The sequence below is a fragment of the Mirounga leonina genome, unplaced genomic scaffold, assembly GCF_011800145.1.
Source record: "Mirounga leonina isolate KUSES-001 unplaced genomic scaffold, KU_Mleo_1.0 Mir_200, whole genome shotgun sequence".
Lineage (NCBI taxonomy): Eukaryota > Metazoa > Chordata > Mammalia > Carnivora > Phocidae > Mirounga > Mirounga leonina.
This window is the reverse complement of record NW_023270503.1, coordinates 28,161,562-28,177,100: the sequence shown is the minus strand read 5'-3', so window position 1 is coordinate 28,177,100 and position 15,539 is coordinate 28,161,562. Positions and strand designations below refer to the sequence as shown.

The following is a 15,539-nucleotide window of genomic DNA, read 5'->3' as shown; positions in this document are numbered from 1 at the left end:
TTTCCACACACAGATTCCTGGTCTATGGAATCAGAATCTTCAGAGGTTAGGGCCTGAGGAGCTATGGTTTTTAACCCCCTCCAGGGAATTAGGAGACTCACCTAAGTTTAGAAGCCATTGCCTTAGAGTTCGTAAGATCACCCAGGGGTGCTTGTTAAAAATGTAGATTCCGGCCTACCTAGGGTCTGGTGTAGGGCCATGGAATGTGCATTCCTACAAGCATGCAGTCCACAAACTGGGAAAAGGCCTCGCAACCACCATTTTTGCAACTGAATCAAAATGTAGACAAATTTCCACTGGAAACGCTCTTCCTTCTCCCCAGAGGAACCGGCTAGACTTCCTGTAAATCCAGTTTTCTCGGCAAGCTCCAAAGCATTAGCATAGAAGCACTGGGGAGTGGAGGAAAAGGAGAAGAGCTTTTCTGCCCAGGAGAAAACTCTCCCTCCCAAGCAGAAGGGGAGCTGCGGGGGCCAGCATGGCAGGTGGTGTTTGTCTGCAATCATAGGCTATTCACCAAACTCCCAAACCACCTCTTAGATGCAAATTGTTCATCAGCACCATCATGTAGCCATTCATCCTGGGGATAGACGGCAGCAATTTAAGTCGTCTTTTGTTCCGCCCTTTCCCAAATCAAACTCCCAAAGAGCCAGCAGATCCTTGAAGCCAAACAAAGGCACCACTTGCTGTGTGAAAGGACAGGACATCTACCCCGGCGGGGGGGATCCCCAGCTCCTGGACTTAAAACAGGGTGTCAGGTTTGTTTGCTTAGTCAAAATCACAAAGCCATTTTTACATCAGTTCCAAAATATTTCCTCCCTTTATTGGAGGAGGGGTGAGAGGATATTTAACTTCAGGCTTCTAGCGACCTTACTCTCCACCAAATATTTATCTGGGAGCAAGTATCTGGGGAATCTCAGCCCAGATCAAGTCATTTGTTTATCTGTCTTCACTGGGGGGTTTACAAGGAGTCAGAAGCAACAGCCTTGGAGACAAAGGACTGGGAAAGCCACCGTGTATCTCTACATCATGACCTGCAAACATTGGTTTTGAGGTGGGAAAACCCACAATGGCATTACAGTTGCCGTCAAAAAAATCTTTTTAAAAAAGTCTCTCAAATTGACCAAGATGAAAAGGAATTCTAATACCCAGTGTTGGCAAGGATGCAAGAAGTGGGCAGTCCGCTCTTCTGCTCTCCTTCCTGGAGGGCAAATGGGCAGTTTGTGTCACAGGCCCTAAAAATTAGGCAAATCCCATGCCACTGAAATCACACTTCTAGGAATTTATTCCGAGCAGGAGGAAAAAAAATCAAAGGTGCACAGATACTCCTTGCAGTGACATTTGTAATATTTTTTAAATGTTCAAGGACAGGGCGCCTGGGTGGCTCAGTTGGTTGAGCGACTGCCTTCGGCTCAGGTCATGATCCTGGAGTCCCAGGATCGAGTCCCGCATCGGGCTCCCTGCTCAGCAGGGAGTCTGCTTCTCCCTCTGACCCTCCCCCTTCTCATGTGCTCTCTCTCTCTCTCATTCTCTCTCTCCAATAAATAAATAAAATCTTTTAAAAAAATAAAATAAAATGTTCAAGGACAAAAGAATAAAAACTGTGGAGTAAACATACAAAGGGGTCTTAGTGAGCTCTTTAAAAATAACGTCATAAGGGGGTGCCTGGGTGGCTCAGTCAGTTAAGCGTCTGCCTTGGGCTCAGGTCATGATCCTGGGATTGAGCCCCACATCGGGCTCCCTGCTCCGCGGGAAGCCTGCTTCTCCCTTTCCCGCTTCCCCTGCTTATGTTCCCTCTCTCGCTGTGTCTCTCTCTGTCAAATAAAGAAATAAATAATCTTTAAAGAAAAAAGAAGAAACTCTTATACCTGCACAGCACATTACAGTGGTCAACTCTCCTTTACACATTTATGTCGTTCTATTTCTCCCTAGTCAATGTAGAAACACTTTGATGTTATCAAGCACCTCCTCCGTACCTGGCCCCATGAGAAGTATTAAAAAATATGTATATAAGCATGGCAGCACAGTGGCCCTCAATCAAACTGCACATCAGGATCACCTGGGGAGCTTTAAAAAGATGAGAGATATCAGAACCTGTGTGGGGTGCCCGCCAGGAATTTGATTTCGAAAGCTCCCCCAGAGAGCTCTCCCGTATGCAAGGCAAAAGTCCATGTGATTTCAAGAGGTGGTTCTAGGGCGCCTGGGTGGCTCAGTGGTTAAGTGTCTGCCTTCGGCTCAGGTCCTGATCCCAGGGTCCTGGGATCGAGCCCCGCATTGGGCTCCCTGCTCGGCGGGAAGCCTGCTTCTCCCTCTCCCACTCCCCCTGCTTGTGTTCCCTCTCTCACTGTCTCTCTCTCTGTCAAATAAATAAAATCTTTAAAAAAAAGACAGAGAGAGAGGTGGTTCTGGAACTTGGCTGCACATTAGAATCACCTGGAGAGTCTAAAGATCCCAGTGTCCAGTCTGGCACCCAGAACAATTAAATCAGAATGTCTGTGGGTGGACCCAAGCGTCGGTATGTTCTATAGCTCCCTGGGTTACTCCAACGTGCAGCCAAGGTTGAAAACCACTGAACTGAAGGAATTCAGAGGTGATAAGAGGACAGGGCAGAGTGGCCCAAGAATGTTTCTGCAGGAGATGGGATCTGAGCCATGGTTTCAAGAAGGAGCAGAAAGAGGAAAGGAATTTGAGGGTGGAGAATGCCATAAGGACACATTTGGCTTAGGCAAAAGGTTCGTCATGAGAAATAAGGCTGGGAGCGCCGGGTGGGGCCTGATCTCGAGGTGCCCAGAATACCAAACAAGGGGTTTAGCTTAAACCTAAGAGATAGTCGAGAAAATCTTGAGCAAGGAGGTGACTGATTTAAGATTTGGGGGAAGATAAATCTGAGGGTAGATAGCAAATTTATAGAGAAGTCAGCAGGACCAAATAAGAGATTATTAAAGATTTTCTTTTTTTTTTTTTTTAAGATTTTATTCATTTATTTGACAGAGAGAGACACAGCGAGAGAGGGAACACAAGCGGGGGAGTGGGAGAGGGAGAAGCAGGCTTCCCGCGGAGCAGGGAGCCCGATGCGGGGCTCGATCCCAGGATCCTGGGATCATGACCTGAGCTGAAGGCAGACGCTTAACGACTGAGCCACCCAGGTGCCCCTATTAAAGATTTTCTAGAGTGATAAGATCTAGTAGTGGAGAGCGTGCAGAGAGACCCACATTCTCACATACTGCTGGTGGGTGTATAAATTAGCACAGCTTTTCCAGAAGGCAGGGCAGCCCTAGCCCTTAGGGTACCTTTGTGAGAATTGGAGCAAGATGCCCCTCCCTCCAAGTAGACACAACCCCATGCCACAGAGCATGGCTCGGTGAGCAGAGTTGAAGCTGGATTTTCAACCCTGGCTTGCTCCCCTTGACTCTAACCCCTGTGTGCAACAACCAACCCTCACAATTATCTGCAGCAGCCCTGATACTGGGGGAGTTGCGGGACTGCCCATCATCAGCCTCCACTATGGTCACTAAACATGGAGCATATAGGGACAGGTTCATCGCAGAGCTACAAGTATCTTGAAAGTGCCCAAGAAAGCAGTGAGGGTTCCGGAAAAACTTGGACTGGGACAGAACACAACAGTGGCAAGTATCATTGATCACCCGTCCAGCAGATACTCCCTCTTCTGCCTTGATTCAGAACCCTGCTTTTCCCATACAGCAGTGTGCCCAGCACCAAGGATGACTTGGGATTGGTCTAAGCCATTCTTGCTAATTGCTGTCCCCTTGGCCAGCAATCGGTCCAAGGGAGCATATAAATGGTTGGAGCTATCAACAATAAAAGGATTTGCCTCCGGGCGCCTGGGTGGCTCAGTCGTTAAGCATCTGCCTTCGGCTCAGGTCATGATCCCGGGGTCCTGGGATTGAGCCCTGCATCAGGTTCCCTGCTCCACGGGAAGCCTGCTTCTCCCTCTCCCACTCCCCCTGCTTGTGTTCCCTCTCTCGCTGTGTCTCTCTCTGTCAAATAAATAAAATCTTTAAAAAATAAAAAAATTAAAAATAAAATAAAAGGATTTGTCTTGCCCAAAAGGAGAAGTATGTGAAGCGGAATCCCTTTTCCTGCCACCAAGACCTGACCATCCACATTGTTGTGTCCTGTTTGGAGGCAGCTTGCGGGAGGATGTGTTGGAACTGTGACAGCTACCTTAAAACCATGAAGAATCTCAGATTCTCAGAGATCCTGAGTCAAGAGAACCCCTGAGATTCTGACTCAGTGCCCTGACCTTGCTGAGTGGCTTAACGAATCCTGGAACCACTTACCCCCAGACCTTATGTTTTGTGAAATAATGAAATGCCTTTACAACTGGAGTTACTGTTCTTTAGGTAATGTATCACTTACAGTTGAATGCATCTGAACATTCTAAACATTGGCAAATTGACTTGTTCAATGAGAACCTAATGAGCTCCTACTTGATACCAAGGATTTAAAGATGGATGAGTTTCCAGCCCTCTGGGAGCTTAAATTCTAGAGGGAAAGACAGTTAAAACAAATAGACCCATGGGAAAAGTGCTCTAGCAGAAGTAAGAATAAAGTACTGCAGGATGACAGAAGGCAAAGTGACTTGGTCTGAGCACAAGAGGATCTATAGATGGTGTTTTGTTTTAGACATTAGCTTCGAGGGACATCCACACGAAGATGTGTGTGATGCTGTGGGCAAGAGGTCTGAATTAAACATATAAACCTGGGAGGTATCCGTGGAAAGCCAGCAGTTGAAGTCATGGGAGACGTTAACATCTCTCAGTATATCAGTCAGGGATGCTTTTGGCGGCTTAGAAATGAGAATTGCAGGGCCAGCACAGGACTGCTGCGTTCATTGCCTTAACTAGATCACAGCTCCAGGGCAGCATGGCTGTAACTAGATCACAGCTCCAGGGCAGCATGGCTGTGATCGAGCCTGTGGCTTCTTCTCCCCGAGCTCACAAGACGGATGCTACAGCTCTTGGCACTGTATCCTCCTATCTTTTTTTTTTCTCTTTTAGATTTTTTTTTTTAAGAAATCTGTACACCCAACCTGGGGCCCAAACTCACAATCCTGAGATCAAGAGCTGCACGTTCCACCAAGTGAGCCAACCAGGTGCCCCTTTCCCCATCTCTTGATTAAAGGCAGGAAGGGCTGCTTCCCCTCACACATGGGTCTCCTGAAATCCCTCCCACCTTAATTTCTATTCATGGGCCGTTGGCCAGGGCTATGTCGTGGGTCCACCCTTAAATCACGTGCAAAGACGCTTTTTTTAAAAAAAGATTTTATTGGGCGCCTGGGTGGCTCAGTCATTAAGCGGCTGCCTTTGGCTCAGGTCATGATCCCAGGGTCCTGGGATCGAGCCCCGCATCAGGCTCCCTTCTCAGTGGGGAGTCTGCTTCTCTCCCTCTCCTTCTGCCCTTCCCCCACTCTCTAAAGTAAATAAATAAACAAATCTTTTTTAAAACAGGGGCGCCTTGGTGGCTCAGTCGTTAAGTGTCTGCTTTCGGCTCAGGTCATGATCTCAGGGTCCTGGGATCGAGCCCCGCATCAGGCTCCCTGCTCAGGGGGAAGCCTGCTTCTCCCTCCCTCACTCCCCCTGCTTCTGTTCCTGCTCTCGCTGTCTCTGTCTCTGTCAAATAAATAAATAATAAAAATCTTAAAATAAATAAAATAAAATAAAATAAAAAAAGATTTTATTTATTTATTTGACAGAGAGAGCATAAGCAGGGGGACAGTAGAGGGAGAGGAAGAAGCAGGCCTCCCGCCGAGCCAAGCAAGGAACCCGATGCGGGGCTCGATCCCAGAACACTGGGATTAGGACCTGAGCCGAAGGCAGACGCTTAACCACTGAGCCACCCTGGCGCCCCAAGTATAAAGACACATTTTTTACTGTGATTTTTTTTTTGGACCAATCATGATTCATCCCCAGGCAGAGAGGAGGGGTCTTCCTCCCTGAACAAGAAGAAAAGACAATGTGGAATGGGCCTCCAACAGTATCCTCCACTCCCTGAAGGAGCCGAGAGAATGGACAAAGGCCAAAGACAGAACTGGGAACTTGTCAACATTTTCGGGATGGGGGGGGGGGGGGGGGAGGGAGGTAGAGATGGAGGAGAAAAGACCAGAAAAGCAGGAGGAGGGAGTTCCAGGCGACAAGAAACGAGAATTCCCAGAAGGAGGAAGTGGCCAACAGCTTCAAACATTAGTAGGGAGGTCAAATAGATGAGGACAATCCTGGAGGCCGTTAGTCTTGATGAGTAGGAGGTCACTCTTGACCTTGCTAAGAGTCTTGCCAAGAACATAAAAACATATTGAAAGGGGTGAGTGGGAGGTAAAAAAAAAAAAAAGTGAAGTGTGCAGGCAAATGGAAGAAAGAAAATATGCAGCCAGAGGGAAAAACCTTGGAGCGAAAAGCTATATTGAGCACAGAGTCGCTAGAATCCTGAGCTATAGCCAGACCTGACTGGAGCTAAGCAGGAAGACTTGACCAGCTTCCTCTCCTGCATATTCATCAGGGGCCTCCTTGCCAGCTTGAGAGGGAGAGCAAGATAGGAGAGCCTCTTCTACCCCAGCTCCACGATTAATTCCCATTTCCCTTGGGGCTTGGCACAAAAGAAGAACTAAATCATGCTCTCCCACCATCTGGGCAATTATGGTCTCCCATCAGCTGGTACAAAATGAAGGGTTTGTGACACTTAGTGGCAACCCTGCCCCCATCACATCTGGGCCTTAATCTCTTGAATTAGCCAAATCAAGGGAAATTTGGAGATGTATTGTGATTCAAGCGATGGAATAAATAACCCCTTGGCCAGGCTGCACTCCAAGTCTCCTGGGCTTCGTGATGCTTAATTGCAGAAGGCAAAAAAGGTGTGACCGGCTCTGCTCTCTGACATCTTGGAGGAAACACAGGCGTCTGGGCAGGAGGGTTAGAGCAGGCATGTGCCCAACCTCAGTTCCTCCTATGGGGCCTTCCTAGAGCTCCCCCAACTGCTGTTCACCCCGGACCCATGATCTAGAGCGAAGGGATATCTTGGGTTGTCTGGGGGAGGCCATGCTAGGCAGATGAGGACTCTGTGATCCTAGAGCCCCAGTGTGTCCCTCTATCCTGGCACCAACCACATAGCATTGGAATCTGTCCCTTAGACTGTTTGCTGCCTGAGGGCAAGGAGCGGATCTGCCTTTTTCACACTACTCTCGGCCCAGTGCCCTGAATAGGGACTAACATAGAGTTATACTCAAGAGGTGTTGTCCATGTGAGCAAACAAACAAATGAATGAAAGAATGAGAAGGGGGCGCCTGGGTGGCTCAGTCTTTAAGCGTCTGCCTTCGGCTCAGGTCATGATCCCGGGGTCCTGGGATCGAGCCCCTCATCGGGCTCCCTGCTAGGCGGGAGGCCTGCTTCTCCCTCTCCCGCTCCCCCTGCTTCTGTTCCCTCTCTCGCTGTCTCTCTCTCTGTCAAATAAATAAATAAATAATCTTTAAAAAAAAAAAAGAAAGAAAAGAAAGAATGAGAGGGTGTAGAGAATATATTCTGACCACAAAACACTCCTCAAAGGGCATTTCTTCAGGAACCACCATGTGTCCATGGGGCGAGGTCGGCGTGGGGAGAGCATCGGGGGACAGTGTGTCACTGGGATCATACCTTCTGATAGGAAGGTATCTCGTTGGGCCCCTCTCCTGGTCCCCTTTGAATTACAAAGTACCTTCACACCTGGTATCATCACATGCAATATCCCCAGTCACCTTGACAGGTTGGGAAAGAAGAGGAAATAAACCAAATGAAATCCTAAACAGATTCAGTAAGAAACTTCTTACCTCTGTCAGGGATACAATCAGGGCAGAGAATCCCCTTCCCATTTGTGAGGAATTAATCCTACAAGAGGGATTACATTTCCTATTTTACAGATTTAAAAAGCAAAAAAACAAACAAAAACCAACTCAAAGGAACAAATTGCCTACTTGTGTTTGCCCAACAAGTAAATAAAAAAACCAGGGCTAGAACCTGAGCCAAGCCCAACCCTCTTTCCACTTTACTCCCTTGCCTCTTTGCACATCCCCTGCCTCCCTTCTTGCCTTATTTCCAATTAGCAAAGCCATCTTCTCCTCTGAAAACACTACACATTCCAAAGAGGAATTGGATAGAGAGTTTGAACCTATCCTCGGGCCAACCAAATGCTTTGCCTCAGTTTCTTTTTTTTTTTTTTTTAAAGATTTTATTTATTTATTTGAGAGAGAGAGAATGAGAGACAGAGAGCATGAGAGGGAGGAGGGTCAGAGGGAGAAGCAGACTCCCTGCCGAGCAGGGAGCCCGATGTGGGACTCGATCCCGGGACTCCAGGATCATGACCTGAGCCGAAGGCAGTCGCTTAACCAACTGAGCCACCCAGGTGCCCCCTTTGCCTCGGTTTCTTTATTCCCAGCCTGGAGTATTCCCAGTCCCAACCTGCCAGGCATTCTGAATAGAGCCTATATCTGGCTTCAAGCTTCCCAATGTCATGTTGGCCCATCCTCCCGGGAGACACTCCAGCTTGGGGCATTAGAGTCAACCCAAGCACCACTGAAATGCTGGTGCAATAGACTCTTTAAGACCCAAGCCTCTCAGGGCAGAGATAGCTGCAGGAGTAGCCGGTCCTCTGGAGAAGTCTCGGCACTTGTTGGTGGGTCCACTTTTCTTTTTAATTTTATTTACCCACTTCAATTTTTTTTTTAGATTTTTTCTTATAAAATAACCCTTGGGGCGCCTGGGTGGCTCAGTCTGTTAAGCAGCTGCCTTCAGCTCAGGTCATGATCCCAGGGTCCTGGGATCAAGCCCCGCATCGGGCTCCCTGCTCAGTGGGGAACCTGCTTCTCCCTCTCCCTCTGCCTGCCTCTCTGCCTACTTGTTCTCTCTCTCTCTATCTCTCCGTCAAATAAATAAATAAAATCTTTAATAAATAAATAAATAATAAAAAATAAATAAAATAACCCTTAACCATTTGGATAAACACAGGAAATAATTAAAAAAAAAAAAAAGGCAGCAATCACCCATAACCTACGCCCCAAGAGAAAACCTCTATTAACATTTTAGCATATTTCCTTCCAGTCTTTTTATGTGTGTGTGCGTTTGTTACATGTTGACAGTGTGTTATTATGTACAATTTTGTATCCTTCTTCTTTTGCCAAGTGGAACAGCTTTGTTGACTTTTATTATAATCAAAGCAATTCCCCCTAAGCCTACATATACCTAGAAGAACCTAGGAAGGTCAGATGATGTAGAAACAACCAGGTATTTATGTGTACCTACTATATTTTAGATGCTTGGGGTGCAAAGTTGAGCCAAACTTTTCCTTCCAGTCAGGGAAGAAAGACAGCAAATAGATAAATAAATGAACAGGATAATTTCAGATAATGGTAAAGGCTTTCAAGAAACAGGGACTATCACAGAGAATACTGAGGGAAGGGGATAAGTAGCTGGGGAGATCAGGGAAGGCCTCTCAGAGGAAGGGGCATCTGAGCTGAAACAGCATGGGATGTTGCTCCAGAATCCAAAGACTTGCTGGGTGCTGTCTCCGCAGAGAGCCTGGTACCACCCACAATGCCCCAGGGCTCAGGCTGGAGACAGGAGTTCCTCCAACATTCAGCAGGTATTTATTGAGGTCTGCTGTGGGCTGGGCACAGGAGACACAGTAAAGTACAACACAGACGTGGTTTCTTTCTTCAGGGCACTTATTGCGTAGTGGGGAGACAGATGTGAAACAAATGAACCCATCAATATATAAATACACATTTGTTAAGGGCCTTACGGGACAAACAGGGGAGAGGAGGAAGGATCTACATTACATTGTGTGATCGGAAAAGGAAAAGACCTCTCTAAGGGAGTGACGTTTAACAAAGAATTGAAAGATGAAAACGATGTCATGTTGGCCCATCCTGTCGGCAAGGAGTCAGCAAGGAGAAGAGTAGCAGCGAGGAGCCTTCAAGTAGGGGGAGCATAGTCTCAGTGCAGGAAAGTGCTTGGAAGTGTTCACAGAACAGAAGAGTCCTGTTTGGCCTGCAATTCAGAGGGAGGGTGGTCCCAAAGGAGGTGGGCATAGCAGGCAGGAGCTAGGAGAGCCCGATAAGCTAGAGTAGATAGATGGAAGTTCATAATCAAAGTATGGGAAGCCAATGGAGAGTTTTAAGCAGGGCAATAACAGGACCTGGTTTATATATAGACTTTGGTTTTGGCTGCTGTGTGAAAAGTAGATTATAGGGTGGGAAGAATGAAAGCTGTAAGAAATAACCGGGGCTGGGCTCAGGGACAGAGATGGATGCAGCCGAAAGAAAGTTAAGACATGCAGTTCATAGAATTTGGTGTCAAATTAGAAGTTTCTGGCTTGGGCACCTAAATAGATGGAAATGTCACTTGGAGATGAAAAGCTCGAGTTCCCTGGGAGTTGGGGTTGGCGGGGTAGGGGGTGGGGTATGCTGAGAAGACTGAAATCCCTCAAGGCCCCTGAATAGCACAATGTCACCTTGATAGTTAATAATAGCTACTAGGGATGCCTCAAAGTTCTGCTTTGATCTCAATATAGGACCAAAACGTGCTATTCTGCCTCAGCTTCATCCTTGGCCTTTGGAAGACGGAAGCACACCCTGCTTCTGTCTCCTTCAATGGCATTTCTGATCTTGTATATGATTGGTGATCATGTAGCCACATATTTTGCCTTCATATCTCGCCGGTATAACAACATCAGTAATACAAGGAGGGCATGTCATTCCAATTTACTGATACATGTGAATATTCCATTTCTATCCAGGCAAGCATTCCCAACGTAACTTGGAGTGAAAATCTCCTTGTGTGCTCTATGTGTTGAAATTACTTTTTTAAAGTTTTGTTTTGTTTTAAGTAGTCTCCATGCCCAGTGTGGAGCCCAATGCAGGGCTTGAACTCACAACCCTGAGATCAAGACCTGAGCTGAGATCAAGAGTCGGTCGCTTAACCAACTGAACTACCTAGGTGCCCCTAAGGATTTTTTTTAAGATTTTATTTATTTGAGAGTGAGAGAGCATGAGCAGGGGGAGGGGTAGAGGAGGAGGGAGAAGCAGACTCCCTACTCAGTGGGGAGCCAGGCACATAGGGCTCCATCCCAGGACCCCGAACCACTGACCTGAGCTGAAGTCAGAGGCTTAACCAACTGAGCTACCCAGGCACCCCCTAAAGATTTTATTTAAGTAATTTCTACACCCAACGTGAGGCTCAAACTCAAGACCTCAAATCAAGAGTTGTATGCTCTTCTAACTGAGCCAGCCAGGCGCCCCATGTGTTGAAATTACTGTCTCAAGGTAAAAATGCTTTTTTTTGGCATTTATTCTGTGCAGAATTTACTCCCGGGCCGTAAGTTTTTGTTTCTTCCGTTTCTTCTGGGATATCTTTTTCTTCTGTGCAAACTCCCCTTCTGGTTTAGGAACAATCTGCTCTTTTTTCAGTAAGGATCATCTCGATGTGGCAAGGAGAGCTCATGTATGGGTTAATCTGACCAAGAGCCCTGTACATTCTACGCCATATTTTGGGGGCTTTGTTCACCTGGATGTGCTCAATGACCGGAGAATCGACATCTAAACCCTTAAGTGCATCATTACTCTCTGCATTTTTAAGCATGTGCAGTAAAAATTCAGCACTCTTCTTGGGCCACCAACCCTGTGTCCAGCCCCACTGTTTGGCCTGGGCACACCTACCAACTCCACCATTGTAGCGATGGAATGGCACACCCTGCTTCTGTAAAGTGACGTCTTTCAGATACTCGGTGGCTTTTCGGATCTGCAGACCCTTGATGGCCTTGGCAGTTTCACGTGGATTCTTAAAGTGAACACGGAGATTTGAACCTCTTGATTTACATGATTTCGTAGGGTTTTCTGGGTCAAGCGAATAGTGAACCATTTTCAGAGGTCACCTCAGGCCACTTGGGGGAAGAGCTCAAGATAAAAATGCTTTAACCATGTGAAAACTGGCAGTTCTCTATATAAAAACAGTGTAGAACTTTGAAATGGTGGTCTAAAGAAATAAACAGACAATTATGTAAATATAAGGACAGTGTGTTGGCGAGATAAGTGCTTTTTTTTTTTTAAGATTTTATTTTTAAGTAATCTCTACAACCAGTGTGGGGCTCAAACTCATGAACCCAAGATCAAGAGTCACATTCTCCACCATCTGAGCCAGCCAGGCACCCCTAGATCAGTGCTTCTTAAACTTAGGGACAATCAGAATCACCTAGAAAGCTAATTAAAATACAGATTCTAGGAGGCTTATCTTCTAACGTTCTTTTTTTTTTTGGTCAGAGAGAGAGCACAAGCAAGGGGAGTGGCAGGCAGAGAGAGGGGGAGAAGCAGGCTTCCTGCTGAGCAGGGAGTCCGATGTGGGACTTGATCCGAGGACCCTGGGATCATGACCTGAGCTGAAGGCAGACGCTTAACGACTGAGCCACCCAGGCGCCCCTTAACATTCTTATTTGAAAGGTCTCTGGGTTGGCCCAAGATTGGCCTTTCTTACAAGCTCCAAGATGATAATGATCCTGTTGGTCTGAGGGACCCACACTGAGTAACACTGAGCTAAAAAACTTGACAGAAAAGGATATAGCCTTTCTGAGTCATGAAACATTTATGAAAATTTAAATGATAATATAAGGCAAAATGATAGTTATTTTACCATCAATCTAGTCTTTGTAGAATTGTTTGCTGAATTAGCTTTTATAACTGTAAGCAAAATAAACTCTGAAAACTGTAATCCCAAGGCACCTGGCTGACTCAGTTGGTAGAGTATGGAACTCTTGATTTCAGGGTTGTGGGTTCAAGCCCCACACTGCGGGAAGAGATTACTTAAAAAATAAAATCTTTAAAAGAAAAAGAGAACTGTAATCCTTATTTAACACCATTCAGTCCATGAGTCTTTCAGCAAAGACTCTATCTGAGAAGTTTCTTATGTACTGAAGCTGACCAAATCTGTGATACAACCTGGACCCAGCTGAGATCTTGATTGGATTAAGGGGATCAGCCACACTGTCTTTGGGAAGGCAGTATGAACTGTCTCTGGTAGGAAATAGCCATCTTGTGGAGCCTCTACAGTGTTTTTATATATAATTTCTAACATTCAATCAAAAATTACTAAGTATGGGGGCGCCTGGCCGGCTCAGTTGGTGCAGCATGTGACTCTTGATCTCCAGGTTGTGAGTTCAAGCCCCATGTTGGGCGTAGAGCTTACCTAAAAAAAAGGGGGGAGGGGGTCGCCTGGGTGGCTCAGTCAGTTAAGTGTCTGCCTTCTGCTCAGGTCATGATCCCGGGGTCCTGGGATTGAGCCCCATGTTGGGGTCCCTGTTCAGCAAGAGATCTGCTTCTCACTCTCCCTCTGACCCTCCCCATGCTCATGCTCTTGTGCTCTCTCTCAAATGAATAAATTAAAAAAAAAAATTTTTTTTTAATTACTAAGTATGTGGAGAGACAGGAATGTATGACTATTAATCCAATGAAAATATACACTCGAAATAGGTCCACAGATGATATAGACATTGGAATTAAAAGACTAGGACTTATTGTATCTATTTATTTACTTACTTTTTTAACCATGCAACATTGCCTTTTATTATGCATGGGTTTTTAAAATTATTTCCTCAATCTCTCCATACATAGGCAAAAATAAGTATATGTTTAACGTATTGGAACCTCAAAAAAATTTTTTTAAGATTTTATTTATTTATTTGACAGAGAGACTGAGAGAGTACAAGCAGAGGGAGCAGCAGAGGGAGAGGGAGAAGCAGGCTCCCTGCTAAACAGGGCAATGCAAGGCAGAGCTAAAGGCAGACCCTTAACCGACTGAGCCACCCAGACACCTGGAACTTCAAATATTGATCATTGTCTACAGAAGAGAAAAATTATCCCTAAAACATGCTTAGTCAGGAAGCCAATTCATCTGCCACCCTCCAAGAACATGAAGATGAACATGATAGACAGTCTGAACCTTCATTCACTATCATTTGATACCCCTCCTTCAGGCCCAGATCAGCAGCATGTGTTTTTCTCTTTTTTAAAATATTTTATTCATTTATTTGTCAGAGAGAGAGGGAGAAGGAGAGCACAAGCAAGGGGAGTGGCAGGCAGAGGCAGAGCGAGAAGGAGGCTCCCTGCTGAGCAAGGAGCCCGATGTGGGACTCTATCCCAACACCCTGGGATCATGACCTGAGCTGAAGGCACCCAGGCATCCCAACAGCACGTTTCTTGCCAAAATCATTAAATGTCCAAGAAGACTTTCATCATCATCTTCTGCTACAGAAATCTGGGATATATGTTTCTTGGGTATCACCAGAAAATGTGTTGGTGCTTCAGGGGAAATGTCATGGAAAGCAAGACACTGGTCATCCTTAAAAATGATTTAGGCTGGCATTTCCTTGCAAATGATCTTCCTAAAGATTTTCTTTTTGTTTTTTTAAGTTTTATTTATTTAGGTAATCTCTACACCCATCACGGGCTCAAACTCATGACCCCAAGATCATGAGTCTCATGCTCTTCTGACTGAGCCAGCCAGGTGCCCCTAAGATAAGGACTTTTAAATAATTATTATTAATTATTATTATTATGCTCAGAAAATAGGGGCACCTAGGTGGCTTAGTCGGTTAAACATCCGACTTGAATTTGGCTCAGGTCATGATCTCAGGGTTGTGAGATCGAGCCTGAGTTGAATTCCTCACTGGGCGTGGAACCTGCTTAAGATTCTCTCTCTCCCTCTGCCCCTCCCTTCCTCCCTCTCTAAAAAAATATATATTTTATATTTTTTTTTTTCTGGAGATACATATATATATATTCAAAAAGTAGAGGAAAGATGTACAAAATGGATGAAAATGGAGAATTTCAACAGAGAATAAGAACAAAAAATCAGTTATTTCATAAGAAAAAAAAATCAAGGGGCGCCTGGGTGGCTCAGTTGGTTAAGCAACTGCCTTCGGCTCAGGTCCCAGGGTCCTGGGATGGAGCCCCACATCGGGCTCCTTGCTCAGTTGGGAGCCTGCTTCTCCCTCTGCCTGCTGCTCCCCCTGCTTGTGCTCTCTCTCTCCCTGTCAAATAATTAAAAATAAAATATTTTTAAAAAGAAAAGAAAAAAATCAAATTGACACTGAAAATAAGAAAGCGGTAGATGGGTTTAACAGATGGGCTACAACAGAGATGGGATAAGTGCACTGAAATACAATCACTGTGTCTTTGGGGGAGGAATAAGGCAACTGGAGAAGAATATTCTTAAATACCTCCCCACCTCTCCTTACAATCCCTACCCACCCTCATCCCCTCCATGCCTTATGATCACGGATTTTTTTTTTTTTTTTTGCTGTTGTTGTTTTTATTTGAAATAATTTTAGGTTTACAAGAGAGTTGTAAAGTTGTAACAGTAAAAAGAGTCCCTGTAAAGCTTCACCCCGTTTTCTCTAGGGGAGATTTTTTTCTCCTAAGATTTTATTTATTTATTTTAGAGATAGATAGAAGGAGAGAGAGAGCATTCGGTGGCAGGATGGGGAGGGGAAGGAGCAGAGGGAGAGGGACA

General features: G+C 45.7%; 1 pseudogene; it reads right to left on the bottom strand.

Moving 5' to 3' along the window:
* Window positions 1-11,341: 11,341 nt before the first annotated feature.
* LOC118025099 lies at window positions 11,342-11,911 on the bottom strand (annotated as a pseudogene).
* Between the last annotated feature and the right edge of the window lie 3,628 nt (window positions 11,912-15,539).